At 36.4% G+C, this 14,092-nt stretch overlaps 1 non-coding gene across 1 annotated transcript; it reads right to left on the minus strand.

The window, feature by feature from the left end:
- Positions 1–4,503: 4,503 nt before the first annotated feature.
- LOC128193413 (small nucleolar RNA R71) lies at positions 4,504–4,606 on the minus strand. Its single transcript, XR_008244634.1, has one exon. It is a non-coding gene; the product is annotated as a small nucleolar RNA R71 (small nucleolar RNA).
- Between the last annotated feature and the right edge of the window lie 9,486 nt (positions 4,607–14,092).

Below are 14,092 nucleotides of genomic sequence, written 5' to 3' on the forward strand. Positions count from 1 at the left end.
GCCACCACTATTTGGACTCTCGGTCAAACCCGAAAATGAACGACCGTTCACATTACATGACCGAACGCTCTAACCAACTAAACACACAGACCGAATGTTCACAAAGTATACCTCTGATCCAGGCCGAACGTTTCCGAGAATACCAATTTAAGGACGAACGCTTACGAACACTAGAACAACATGAACGAACGCTCGAGATTGCCTCATGAGAAAATACAACATTAAGACCAAAAGCCACCAAATTTGACCGAGCGGTACCAGATTAAACCAAAACTGAGCGGTAAAGATAATGGTCAATTAAACGAACAGTAGCGTAGTTGAAAGGGGACGAACGTTTGATCATAGATGACGAACAGTCGTAGGCTTGAACAGTTGGAGCCAAGAATGACCGAACGGTATACCTGCGAGGCCGAACGGTCGAACGTTATTGGTATTGAAAAGATGGCCGAACGGTCGTTAAGTCGAACGCTGGTGTGGACGAGCGGCAGAAGAGCAGGACGAGCGGTAGATGAGGGAGGACGATGGGACGAACGGTTGGAAAGCTTGTCGATGACCGAATGCTTGAGGCTGAGAAATGCCGAACGTCCTAAAGGGTCACTATTGAGGACGAACGGTCACAGCAACAGTCAAAGGCCGAACGTTTTTTTTTATTATATTTATATTTTTTTTATTTTTTATGATGAAAATAAATTTATTAATCAACCCGGACGAAATTGAGTGTTGACAGATACATACCCTAATTTCTTATATTTGACTGCTTAATCAGTACCCAACAAACATCTTGAATACCTTGCTCTCATTGTTCACAATCTCACCATCACCTCATCATTTTGGGTTAATGATGCTTCATTTATGCTATTGCTTAAACTCATTTCTTGATGTGCCTGTCATGCAATAAAACAAACATAAACGTTATAAAATAAAAAAAGAAACTAGTTTCTTATATCCGACATCTTAATCAGTCATACCCAACGAAGATTTTGAATACTTTGCTCTCATTGTTTACAATTTCACCATCTATATTGTGACTTTAGGCTAATGGTGCTTCATTTATGCCATTGCTTAAACTCATTTATCAATGTGTATACAATAAAACAAACATAAACGTTATAAACTAAAAAAGAAAATAACCACAATTACTGTTAGGTTTCACTTCCTTAATTGATGGTTAAGAGAACCCCTAAACAGATAAGAGAAAGAAAGAGATAATTGATTTTCCAGCCCTTTTTCATTCATACGAAAGGCTATATATAGCCATTACAAATCATAATTGGTTATAATCAAAGGGTCCTCCTGATTTGGTGGGCAAGGAAATCTACAAAATAAAAAACAATCTACCAAATCCCATAACTAAATTATTCTGGTGCAATGAAAAACATGATCTGGCACTTATAGAAAAATGATGACAAAGAGAGATTCTATGGAACGTAATCCCTCAAATGGGCTGGTGTGGTAGTAATCCTTTTGGGCCTTGCATTATTCAAATGGCCTATGGTTTGCTTGCTAACAATGTCCGCCTCTGAGTTGTGTCCACTCTTCCCAACTAGTATCATCCGGTGATAGTCCGAACCATTGAATAAGGACCATTTGGGTTGGGGGATCTGTGGAGTTGTCCATGTGAGTATCCAAAATTGCCATAGGGCGAATTATTGGTTGTTGGTTGAAGGCCTCCAAAGGAAGTGGGGTGGGGTCCGGGACAAGGCCATGATGACGTTTCAGCAATGAACAATGGAAGACCGGAAGAATTTTGGACTCAAGTGGTAAATCCAATTGATAAGCAACCGTACCAATTCGGGCAAGGATTTTGTGAGGTCCATAAAACCTTTTGGAAAGTTTGTGATAAGTGGAACCAGAAAGAGACTGTTGCCGATATGGTGTGAGACGAACATAAACCAAATCACCTACCTCATAAGACATATCACGTCGTTTGGGATCAGCATAATGCTTCATAATGGCCTGGGCTTTAAGTAGTTTTCTCTGCAATTGTGCTAATAGGGTTTGGCGTGATGCCAACAATGTATCGACAACTTCTATAGATGATGAACCCAGTAAGTAATGGGGAATGGATGGAGCTAGCTTGCCATAAATGATATGGAAAGGAGAATACCCCGTGGAAGGGTGAGTAGAAGTGTTATAAGACCATTCCGCCAAAGCTAAATACTTAGACCACTAAGAGGATTTGGAGTGGACGAAAGAACGATGGTATTGCTCCAAGACCCGGTTAAAAACCTTAGTTTCTCCGTTCGTTTCTGGATGATATGACGTGCTCATTCGAAGTCGGGTACCACATTGATAGGTGTAAACTTTACTTGTTTTTGTTCCTTAAATTGTTGTGCTTTTGAATAAGTTTTAGTGTTAATTCTCATGAAAAGTATATAATTGTTGATATAAGTATAATTTCGACTGTTTAAATGTGTTTTGATGCTTTTGTTCGTTATTTTCAAAGTAAAATAAGGATTGGATACTATCAAAGACTTGGAGTGCGTCATTTTCTTGTCAGAAGGATGAAATAACCAAGCCAGCGAGAACGGACGTTCGCCCAGCGAACGCACGCTCGTCCAGCGAGTGGACGCTCGTCGCCCAGCGACGCTCGTCCAGCCAAGAAGTCCAGCGCGGACGCTCGTCCAGCGAGTGGACGCCCGTGAATCAATAGTGGAAGCTCGCCCAGCAAGCTGTGGACGCTCGTCCATCGAGACGCTCGCCCAACGAGAAGTTGACGCTCGTCTAGCGAGTGAACGCCCGTGAATCAACCTTGGACGCTCGCCCAGCAAGCTGTGGACGCTCGTCCAGCGAGACGCTCGCCCAACGAGAAGTGGACGCTCGCCCAGCGAGTGGACGCTCGTGACTCAACAGTTGGACGCTCGCCCAGCGAGCTAGGACGTTCGCCCAGCGAGACGTGCACCCAGCGAACGGACGCTGCTCGCCCAGCGAAAAATCACTTACAGCCTTCTCTTTAAAAACGCGATCCAGAAACAGAAACCAGCAGTCTTGGAGGGGAGAAGTCCAGAGGGGACTCTGCAGCTCACGTCCAGCTCGTTTTGGGTGCTTCCAAGGTGGAAAATCACCACTTTCTACCATCCAATCCATCGTTTATCGCTTCTGTGATGTATATGTGTAGCTAGAACTCCATTTCACTGGGGTTGAGAGTAAAATTTTGAACTTCTATGTAATTTCTCTATTAATGCATGAACTTGTTTGAATTATGTGTTCTATCTTTATTATTCATGCCTATGATGGGAATCTGAGCTATTTGAACGGTTAAATCATTGGGAAATGTATGAGACCGCGGACCTAGGATAGAACTGCTAAAGGATTTCAAGTCCTAGACATAGGATGGAATTTTTAGTCATCTGTGACATTGTGTTTAAGGCAAATCTGATAATTGAATTAGCTAAGGGATTAGTAATTTAGTTTGAGTGATTCTGAACTGTCATCTGAGGGATCAGAGGCTGCATGCGCCTAGGATGTCGATGCCTAATTTTGAGGAATTGTGTTAGTAGAAAATTACCGGAGTGATGAACTTGAATTTCAACCCCAGTGAATTTTAATTCATCTGTTTTTACCACTTTAATTTCATCTGTATGCAAATCTTAATTGTGTTATAAAAATACGTTTATTAATCGCTAAATTAGTAAACTTTAATCAATCTGTGAATCAAAACAAATCTCTTGGGAAAACGATTTCCGGACTTACCGGTTTATTACTTGAACGATTCGGTACGCTTGCCGAGGTCTTAACAAGTTTTTGGCGCCGTTGCCGGGGATTTGTTTTTATTTTCGTTGATTGTTTGTTGTTTATCTAGTTTAGTTGATTTTAGCTATCTTTTGTTTAAGTGTTTATTGTGATCTTATTTGAACTTTTGTGCATATTTGTTATTATCTGTAGAAATTGTGTCTTTTTGGATTGTTTCTTTTTAGTTTGTGTTTTGTATGAGAAGCAGAGAACAGGTTGAAGGTCTACTTTTTGATCCGGAAATTGAAAGAACTGCTCAAAGGATCAACAGCATAAGGAGAAGACAAAGTAGAGAATCCAGAGAAGCCTCTACTATTTCTGAAGAAATTCTTAACTCTTCATCTGATCAAGAAAAAGAAGAAATGGAAGATAATCGTACTGGAGAAGGTTCTGGGCAAGGAAGACGTGCTCTTGCAGATTATAATACTTTCTCAGGACCTCTGCACTTTAACAGTATTGCAAGAGCAGTGGTGAATGCTGCTAACATGGAGATGAAGCCAGCTCTTATTCATCTGGTGCAGAACAATCAGTTCCATGGATTATCTCACGAGAATCCATACACTCACTTGGCTACTTTCATGGAGATCTGTAATACAGTGAGGATTCACCAGGTTCCAGATGAAGCAATCCGACTCAGCTTATTTCCATTCTCATTGGCCGGTAATGCAAAAATGTGGCTGAATTCCTTTCCAGAGAATAGTCTGACAGTCTGGGATGATGTAGTTGCAAAATTTCTGAATAAGTTCTTCCCTCAGTCCAAAGTCAATAAGGGAAAGCAGGAGATCTCGTCTTTTCAACAGGATGCTGATGAAACTCTAGGTCAAGCATGGGATAGATTCAAAGGCCTACTGAGAAAAACCCCTACTCATGGATTTGATGAGCCTACAATGTTAAATTTGTTTCTTGGAGGGCTGAAATCTCAAACAAAGTTAATGTTAGATGCATCAGCTGGAGGTAGTATCAGATGGAAGACGCCTGAAGAAGCACATGATCTGATTGAAAATATGGCTGCAAATGATAATGAAGTTCAGAGTGAGAGAGCTCAATTTCAACAAAAAGGTGTTCTTCAGCTTCAATCTCAAGATGCTTTACTAGCTCAGAACAAGATTATGACTCAGCAACTTGAGACATTAATGAAGAAGTTGTCTCAGCTACCTAAAGAACTGTAGAATGTTTCTCAAGCTCAACATCAGAGTTTTCAAAGTTGTGAATTATGCGGAGGAAATCATAATAATGGTCAATGCGTAGTGCAAAGCATGTCTCATGAAGAAGTAAATTATATGGGAAATCAAGGTCTTCAGACGAATTATAATCAAGGTCAAAGTTTTAATCAAGGATGGAGACCTCATCCAAGTATGGGACAAGCTATTCCGTTCAATAGACCACCTCCACAGAACTTTCAGCAACAACCTACTCTGACCGATAGAACTTCAAAACTGGAAGAAACTCTTCAGTAGTTTATGCAGGTATCAATCTCCAACCATAAAAGTACAGAAGCCTCACTTAGGAATTTGGAGATTCAGGTAGGTCAATTAGCTAAAAAGTTGGAAGAAAAACCAGAGAAGGACTTTGGGGCAAACACTGAAGTAAATCCAAAGGAAAAGTGTAAAGTTATTACTACAAGATCAGGAAGAACTCTGGAAGAAAGAGAGAATGAGAAAAAAATGATTGAAGAAAAAGATGAGATGAATAAAGAGGGAGATAAAGAAGAAGAGAAAGAGGATAGAGAAAGTGAAAAAGAGAAAGAGGGAGAGAAAAAGAAAGAACAGATGTATGAGAAACCTCTTCCATATCCAAAGGTTTTCTCTAAAAACGAGAAGGAAAAACAGTTCAGGAGTTTCATTGATATTTTCAAGAAGTTGGAAATCAAGATGCCCTTCTCAGAAGCACTGAAACAAATGCCTGCTTACTCGAAATTCATGAAAGATTTGCTCACAAAGAAGAGAAAGTATATTGAGGAAGAAACTATAGAAGTACAAGGCCAGTGCAGTGCTATCATTCAGAAGTTGCTTCCACCAAAGTTTAAAGATCCAGGCAGTTTTACAATTCCATGCACCATTGGTAAACTGGCTATTGGGAAGGCGTTAATTGATCTTGGAGCCAGCATTAATCTTATGCCTTTGTCTATGTTTAAAAAGATTGGAGAATTAGAGTGGAAGCCCACACGCATGACTCTACAATTGGCAGACAGATCGATCAAATATCCGCATGGAGTAGTGGAAGATGTGTTGGTAAAGGTAGATAAATTCTTATTTCCAGTGGATTTTGTTATCATTGAAATGGAAGAAGATACAGAAATTCCTTTGATTCTGGGAAGGCCATTCATGAAGACTGCTCGAGTGTTGATTGATGTTGATGATGGGAAGCTCAAAGTGAGAGTTGATAATGAAGAAGTAAATTTCAATGTTTTTGAAGCAATGTCTCACCCAAATGATGAAGATGCATGCTTTCAAACTGATGAACTTGAGGAAGTCTGCATGATGACACAGAAGACGATGCACATATCATCACCTCTTGAAAGAACTCTTGTTGATGCTTGTGAATTCCTACTTGCATATGAAGAGAAATTAATTGATGAATGTATACAGACTCTAGATACTTTAAAGGAAAGTCCATCTGATGAAGAAGAGATAAAAGAAAAGAAGCTGGACTTGAAGTTGCTACTTTCACATTTGAAGTATGCTTTTCTTGACAAAGATGACAATAAACCTATGATCATCAGCAATGCTTTATCCACTCTGGAGGGAGAAAAGTTAATTAAATTCTTGAAAGTGAACAAAGGAGCTGTAGGTTGGTCAAATTCTGATCTGAAAGGAATAAGTCCTTCTTCTTATTCCATGCATATAATATTCATGAAGGATGATTTCAAACCATTGGCTCAACCACAGAGAGCTTCTTAGTGTCAAGCTAAAAACGTTAAACAAGCGCTTACTAGGAGGCAACCCAGCTTTCTAACTCTATCTATTTATGTTTTCAATTCTTTTGGTTGTGTGGATTGAATCTGAATCTGTTTAGTTGTGTGGATTGAATTATGTTGTTTGCATTGATTTGATTTTGTAATGTTTGTTGGAAGTTTGATTTTGAGTTTTGAATTATGTCCATGATAACTGGCATGATTGTGAGATTGTTATTGCAAAATCTGAGTTTTAGAACTTGTGTTATGATTATATATGATTTGTTCTTGAATCTGATTGATTGTGACCCAGAAGTTGAATATTTGAGTGTACTGAGAAAGCTTTCAGAGCAAGTGAGAAGTTGTTATTGCTATGAATTTGGTTTTTGCATAATTCTTATTAACACAGATACATTCTGGTTTAGAAATGAGAAAGGCAGTTTTGTTTGATGAAATTAGCTACTTGGCCAGATGACTACCCATATGTGAATATTCATCCTTTGTTATCCTGTTTGAGCCTTATATATATTTTTGTGTACCCTCAGCATATTACAGAACAATCTACCTTATCCAACACTCTAGAAGAAGAGAACAAGAAACATAATTGTCAAGAGATAGGTAGAAATTAAGTTTGGGGGAAATCATAATCAGTTGAATCTTAAACTGATAAAAAAAAAGGGGGTTATTGTATCATGTAAATATGAAAAAGTATCAAAGTTAGAGAAAAATTCAGAAAATGTGTTATGTGATGAATGAAGAGGTAGTTGATAAATAAGTTTCAATATTGTTATGTTCTTGTTCTCCTCTTCTTTAGTGTTGTTTTGTTTCCCTGTAAAACCATGTTTCTTCTAGCCAAGCCAAGTTATAACCTGAGAAAGTCCTTTTGATTTAAATCAGAATTTTTGAAGTGTATATGAGATGACTTGCAAAAGTTGATGAAGTAGTTGATGACAATCTGAGTATGAATTGAAGTTGTAAACACTTGCAGGTTAAGATAAACACAGATTGAGCATAATGGTTTTATTCTTTTTCTGGTTGTCTTATCATTTTGGATTCAAGAACTTGTCAATATAGAAGTTATAACATTTGATCTGAATATTTGGAGGTGTAGGTACAATCCTTACTTTTGTGACAAAGATTATGTGATGGAATACTAACTGTTTTGTTGGGTTCGTTTTTCTATTGTTTTTGTTTATTTTCATGAGGACATGAAAATATATAAGTTTGGGGGAGTTTGATAAGTGTAAACTTTACTTGTTTTTGTTCCTTAAATTGTTGTGCTTTTGAATAAGTTTTAGTGTTAATTCTCATGAAAAGTATATAATTGTTGATATAAGTATAATTTCGACTGTTTAAATGTGTTTTGATGCTTTTGTTTGTTATTTTCAAAGTAAAATAAGGATTGGATACTATCAAAGACTTGGAGTGCATCATTTGCCTGTCAGAAGGATGAAATAACCAAGCCAGCGAGAACAGACGTTCGCCTAGCGAACGGACGCTCGTCCAGCGAGTGGACGCTCGTCACCCAGCGAACGAACGTTCGTCGCCCAGCGACGCTCGTCCAGCCAAGAAGTCCAGCGCGGACGCTCGTCCAGCGAGTGGACGCCCGTGAATCAAAAGTGGACACTCGCCCAGCAAGCTGTGGATGCTCGTCCATCGAGACGCTCGCCCAGCGAGAAGTGGACGCTCGTCCAGCGAGAAGTGGACGCTCGCCCAGCGAGTGGACGCTCGTGACTCAACAGTTGGACGCTCGCCCAACGAGCTAGGACGTTCGCCCAGCGAGACGTGCGCCCAGCGAACGGACGCTGCTCGCCCAGCGAAAAATCACTTACAGCCTTCTCTTTAAAAACGCGATCCAGAGGTAGAAACCAGCAGTCTTGGAGGGGAGAAGTCCAGAGGGGACTCTGCAGCTCACGTCCAGCTCGTTTTGGGTGCTTCCAAGGTGGAAAATCACCACTTTCTACCATCCAATCCATCGTTTATCGCTTCTGTGATGTATATGTGTAGCTAGAACTCTATTTCACTGGGGTTGAGAGTAAAATTCTGAACTTCTATGTAATTTCTCTATTAATGCATGAACTTGTTTGAATTATGTGTTCTATCTTTATTATTCATGCCTATGATGGGAATCTGAGCTATTTGAACGGTTAAATCATTGGGAAATGTATGAGACCGCTGACCTAGGATAGAACTGCTAAAGGATTTCAAGTCCTAGACATAGGATGGAATTTTTAGTCATCTGTGACATTGTGTTTAAGGCAAATCTGATAATTGAATTAGCTAAGGGATTAGTAATTTAGTTTGAGTGATTCTGAACTGTCATCTGAGGGATCAGAGGCTGCATGCGCCTAGGATGTCGATGCCTAATTTTGAGGAATTGTGTTAGTAGAAAATTACCGGAGTGATGAACTTGAATTTCAACCCCAGTGAACTTTAATTCATCTGTTTTTACCACTTTAATTTCATCTGTATGTAAATCTTAATTGTGTTATAAAAATACGTTTATTAATCGCTAAATTAGTAAACTTTAATCAATCTGTGAATCAAAACAAATCTCTTGGGAAAACGATTTCCGGACTTACCGATTTATTACTTGAACGATCTGGTACGCTTGCCGAGGTCTTAACAAACATAAGCGAAATAATTCGCGCCAAAATTTACTGATAAAGATAGGGTCGCGATCGGATATAAGACTGCGTGGTATGCCATGATATTTGCAGATAATATCAAGGAATAAATGAGCCACCTTAGACGCAAAATATTGTTGTGGCAAAGGGCCCAAGTGAACTCCCTTAGAAAAGCGGTCTACAACAACCAAAATAACTGTGAAGCATTAAGAAGATGGTAAGCCAGTTATAAAATCAAGGGATAAATCTTCCCATACAGCTGTAGGGACAGGCAGAGGTTGCAAAAGGCCAGTTGGTTTGTGTGTACCAGACTTCACTTGTTGGCAGATAGAGCATTGTTGAATGAAAATTTTGACGTCTTTACGGAGTCCAAGCTGAAAGAAGATTCAACTTTCTATACTGGTGTACCAGTTTTATGTATAACCAGTATAAAAGTATTCTCCAATATTACAAAAATATCATTACATCATTTTCTGTATTGGTTTCAACTTTAATCAATATAGAAGATATGACATTATTTACAAAACTATCAGTGTCTCTCTTTTTATATCTCTTGGATTTAAACCAGTATATAATATTAGATAAGTGTAGAAAACTTATTTTGCACCAGTGAATTCTAAAATTAGTTTTGATAATTATTTTTCTTTATCACTTAATTATGAAACTTAGGTAAATATCCACCTTAAAATAACATATTTGATCATAAGAATGAGATCTAAGTGAAACTATGAGAAAAGATTGTCAACTTTTCTAACTTAAAATCTAACACAATATATTTATGGATCTTTTTTATATTGTTTAACTTTTTATTTTTTACATAATGTTAGATTTAAATTGGTATTATACTTAAACTAATACTTAAAAATATATTTAAAGATAATCATGAAAAATTTTCAAATTTCAAAATAAATAATAATTAATGAAAAAGGAAATTGACTTAAACATTTCTTTTAAATACTTAAAATCTAAAAGAGAACATGTCTAACTTAAAATCTGAGAAGAGTAGTCTGAACAATTGTAATTTAAATGTGTAAAAAAACACAAGTTTTCTTAGACTAATAAGTAATAAAAAAATAAAAATCAGATAAACCAAATATACACATAAAATAATATATTTTAAAATAAAAAAACAATTTATACTTTTTGATAGTGTATATCTCAATTATAAATTAATCACTTTTTTTAAATATTTTTTTTACATGTTCTGAAATAATTATGTTAGATATTTCTTTCGTTAATGTTTATCTGGTTAAAATCTACTTGAAATAATAATAACAATAATAAATAAAATGATTAATTAATTCTGTGTATTAATATATTTAATTTTTAATATAATAAAAAATTATAGTCAGTCTATAAATTTTAATTTTCTTAATTTTATTTAATCTTCGATAATAATTGAATTAATTGATCACATTCTCTATTAGTTGTCTCGTATGTTTATTAGAGGAAAAAAATGACGATAATTTGAAACAATATCCTTTAACTTTTACTTTGTTCTTAGTAGTTATTTTAAGGTTAATATATATTAATATCAAATTTTTTCATTAATGAACATAATGATAATTTTTAAGAACTAAAATATATTCAATTGCCTCGATCGTCAATGAAATTTAAATAAAATTAGCGAAATTAAAATTTTTATAATAAAACTAACAACTTTTTGTATTTTGGTTTACTGAAAGAAAAATATGATAGTCTTGTCATATTTAACAGTCTCTTAACTCCATTAAATATATTCAGACAATGTGAGAGTCCTTTCAACTTTCACAAATTCAAACAAAAAAGATATAAACATGAAAATTTAAGTTGAAAATGACCTAACATGTTTGGCAAATATAATTTGTCATGATGAGAAAAGTATATACATATAAACCAAAATAATAAAACCTCGCAACCACTAAAAGTGATAAAATAGAAATAAATAGCCTAATAACATCAAAGTGGGAACAAGTGAAAACAATAAGAGATAAGATGAAGAAGCCATGAAGGGCTATGAAAAAAGATAAAACAGAAAGAAATTAATCACCATAAAAATTTAATTAATACGAAGAAATATAAGAAGACGATTTTTTTTTCTCTTTTTCTCTTAAATTCACCAACAAAATTTTAGTCACGATCAATATTAACGACAAGTTGCAGAAGTAGGTTAAAAGTTATGGAGAATATATTGGCCTAAGGATAGAATCATGTACTTGTTGCTTCATTGCAAAACTAAATGTTTAATATTTATTTTAGTCCCTATTTTCGTCATTTTAATTTAACGAGGTTTTCATCTCTTCTTAGCTATCTATATTTTGTAAAATTTATTTAATTTGATCATGATGTCTAAATAGTTAATCTAAATAGTTAACAATGTAGTGTTCATATTGGTAAATATTAAATGAGGTGTCATATTTTCATGTCACTAGTGTAGTCAAGGAAAATAATACCTGTTATTTTCGCTTATAGGCACTAGTTCTACAACCGAGGCATATACAGACGAGATAAAAAAGATAAACTTTTTGCCTCGGTTCTGAACCGAGTAAAAAAGGTTCGGATTTTGCCTCGGTTCACAGACAACCGAGGTAGTAGAGTGTTTTTAATTTTTTTTTTAATTTTGGTTCCTCATTCTGTTATGTTTTTCTATGTTCTTTTACTTTCTCTTTTCCTTCTCTTTTGTGCCTTAAACTTCTCTCTCTATTTTTTAATCTCAAGCTTATCCTGCAAATGTTTTTACATAAGTGGGGGCAAAGGAAGGTGTCCTGTTCAATATTTAACTCCATTGCAATCATACATCTGTGCATCATTGCATCCACGAACATTCTGCACAAATTGTGGTTTACATCAGTTATTTAACTCTCAAACAAGTTACAAAGAGAAGAGATCAATTGCGAAATGAACTTAGTTTATACCTGGAGCCCAACTCTGCATGACAGACCGATTGAAGCCCATCACCATCCACCCAATGAGCGAACAGGCCGATCGGATAAGATTATTTTCCTTTACAGATTTGACACCTGGTAGTCAGTCTATTCCCATCAACCGGCCGGTGGGAGCGAGACCTTTCGCCATCCAAACCGCAAACACTATCCATTTTTCCATCCACCTGTAGAGAAACAAAACCAAAAACCCAAGGAAGAGAAACGCAGATCCACTGGCTACGCCCTCGCCACACTATCGTTGTGCTTTCATCATCATCGCACCATCGTTGCTGCTCTCGCCGCCATCGTCGTTGCTCTCTCACCACCATCATAGCCGCACTATTCGAGAACTGGAGCTGAATGCGTTGTTGGAGAAGATGAGGCAGCAGAAGTAGCACACAGATCTATAAACTCTAGGTTTTGGTGTTGAAGAGGAAAAGGAACGAGCAAACCCTAGATCTGAAGGATTGTTCGGTGAAGGTTAGAGATCGGGGTTGTATGGTGGTTTAATCGGTGAAATCGTCCGATTAAACGGTGAAAAAGGCTAGAAACGAAGATTTAACCGGTGTAAATGGCTAGAACCCGATTTCAATTGGTGAGAATGAAGGAAAGGTAAAATGGTGGATCCGACTTACGGTGAAGGTTCTGCGATGGTGGATCTATGAAGCTGAGGACAACGAAGTTATGGCTGGTGCGAGTGAAGTGCGAGAGAACGAGGGAGACTCGCGTGCAGAGGAGAGGAGAAGAGGCATTTGGGGAAAAGTTTCCTAACTTGAAGGTCCCACGGTCCAATTAGAAAGGCTTATATGCCTCGGTCCATCCTGACAACCGAGACAGTATCTCTGTCCTGTGAGGTTTATGCCTCGGTTTACCCTGCCAACCGAGGCAATATTCTCTTTAGACGTTGATTTTTTAACAACTGAGGCATATATTGTTTTAAAAATTATGAGACGATCACCGTGTTTTGATACGCTTTGGTTCAAAAAAATCAAAACATAACGTACGAGTTAAAAATACGATTTTTTACTAGTGTGTATGTACATGTTAAGTTTCCTGCATAGTGTTTTTTTGACACTGGAAATTGTTATTGTATGATGTTGGAATTTTGTTTTTCCTTCGCTGGTTTGTGGTGCAACATAAGCTATGTTTAAGTGTTGAATATGTTGGACAGAACGCTGCATTATTTGGTCTGGGGCAGCCGCTAACCTATAGTATGTTTGATCATTGTTATTTCTTATGGATTGGGCAACTAACTGATCAGCTAACTTATTATTGAACAATGATATTTCTTATGGTCAACAATTAAGTCAACAATTAAATGTATTGAATAATGTTTAACTTTTATTTTAGTTTTAAATTATTTGACTGTATATTTTATTATTAAAACATTTTATGATAATTAAATAATTTTAATAGTATCAAAAAGAAAAATTAAAATGATTTTCAGTTCGTTTTAAAAGTCCTAGTAAGTAGCAGGCAATTTTAAAAGTTGCAGTAATTTGTGGCGGTTTTAAAAATCTTAGTAAGTAATGATAGTTTTGGAAATAAAATTCTTAGTAAGTAAGTAGTGATAGTTTTGAAAAAATCCTAACAAACAGTGGAGTTCCGGAAATTCAACAAATAACGACACTAAGTAGTAGCGATTCTGAAACCTACAAGTCACGTAGCGGTTAAACAAAAAATGGTCAGTAATTATTTATCAGTTTTTGTAATTGTAGGAAATATATTTACTAGAAGTTAAAATGGCTAATAATGTAAAATTAAACTATCATAAAAATTTGACATTTTTGAAGTGATTTTTAATCTCTTTTATAAAATACCTCTCCTATACTATGAGGTTAAGCGAAAGTGGTTCGGCGAAACTTTGCACTCAAAAACCAAAATATCAACAACCCCTAAAAAGTAAAAAGAAATTAAAAACAACTTAAATCACCGAA

This window comes from Vigna angularis, chromosome 7, assembly GCF_016808095.1.
Source record: "Vigna angularis cultivar LongXiaoDou No.4 chromosome 7, ASM1680809v1, whole genome shotgun sequence".
Taxonomy (NCBI): Eukaryota; Viridiplantae; Streptophyta; class Magnoliopsida; order Fabales; family Fabaceae; genus Vigna; species Vigna angularis.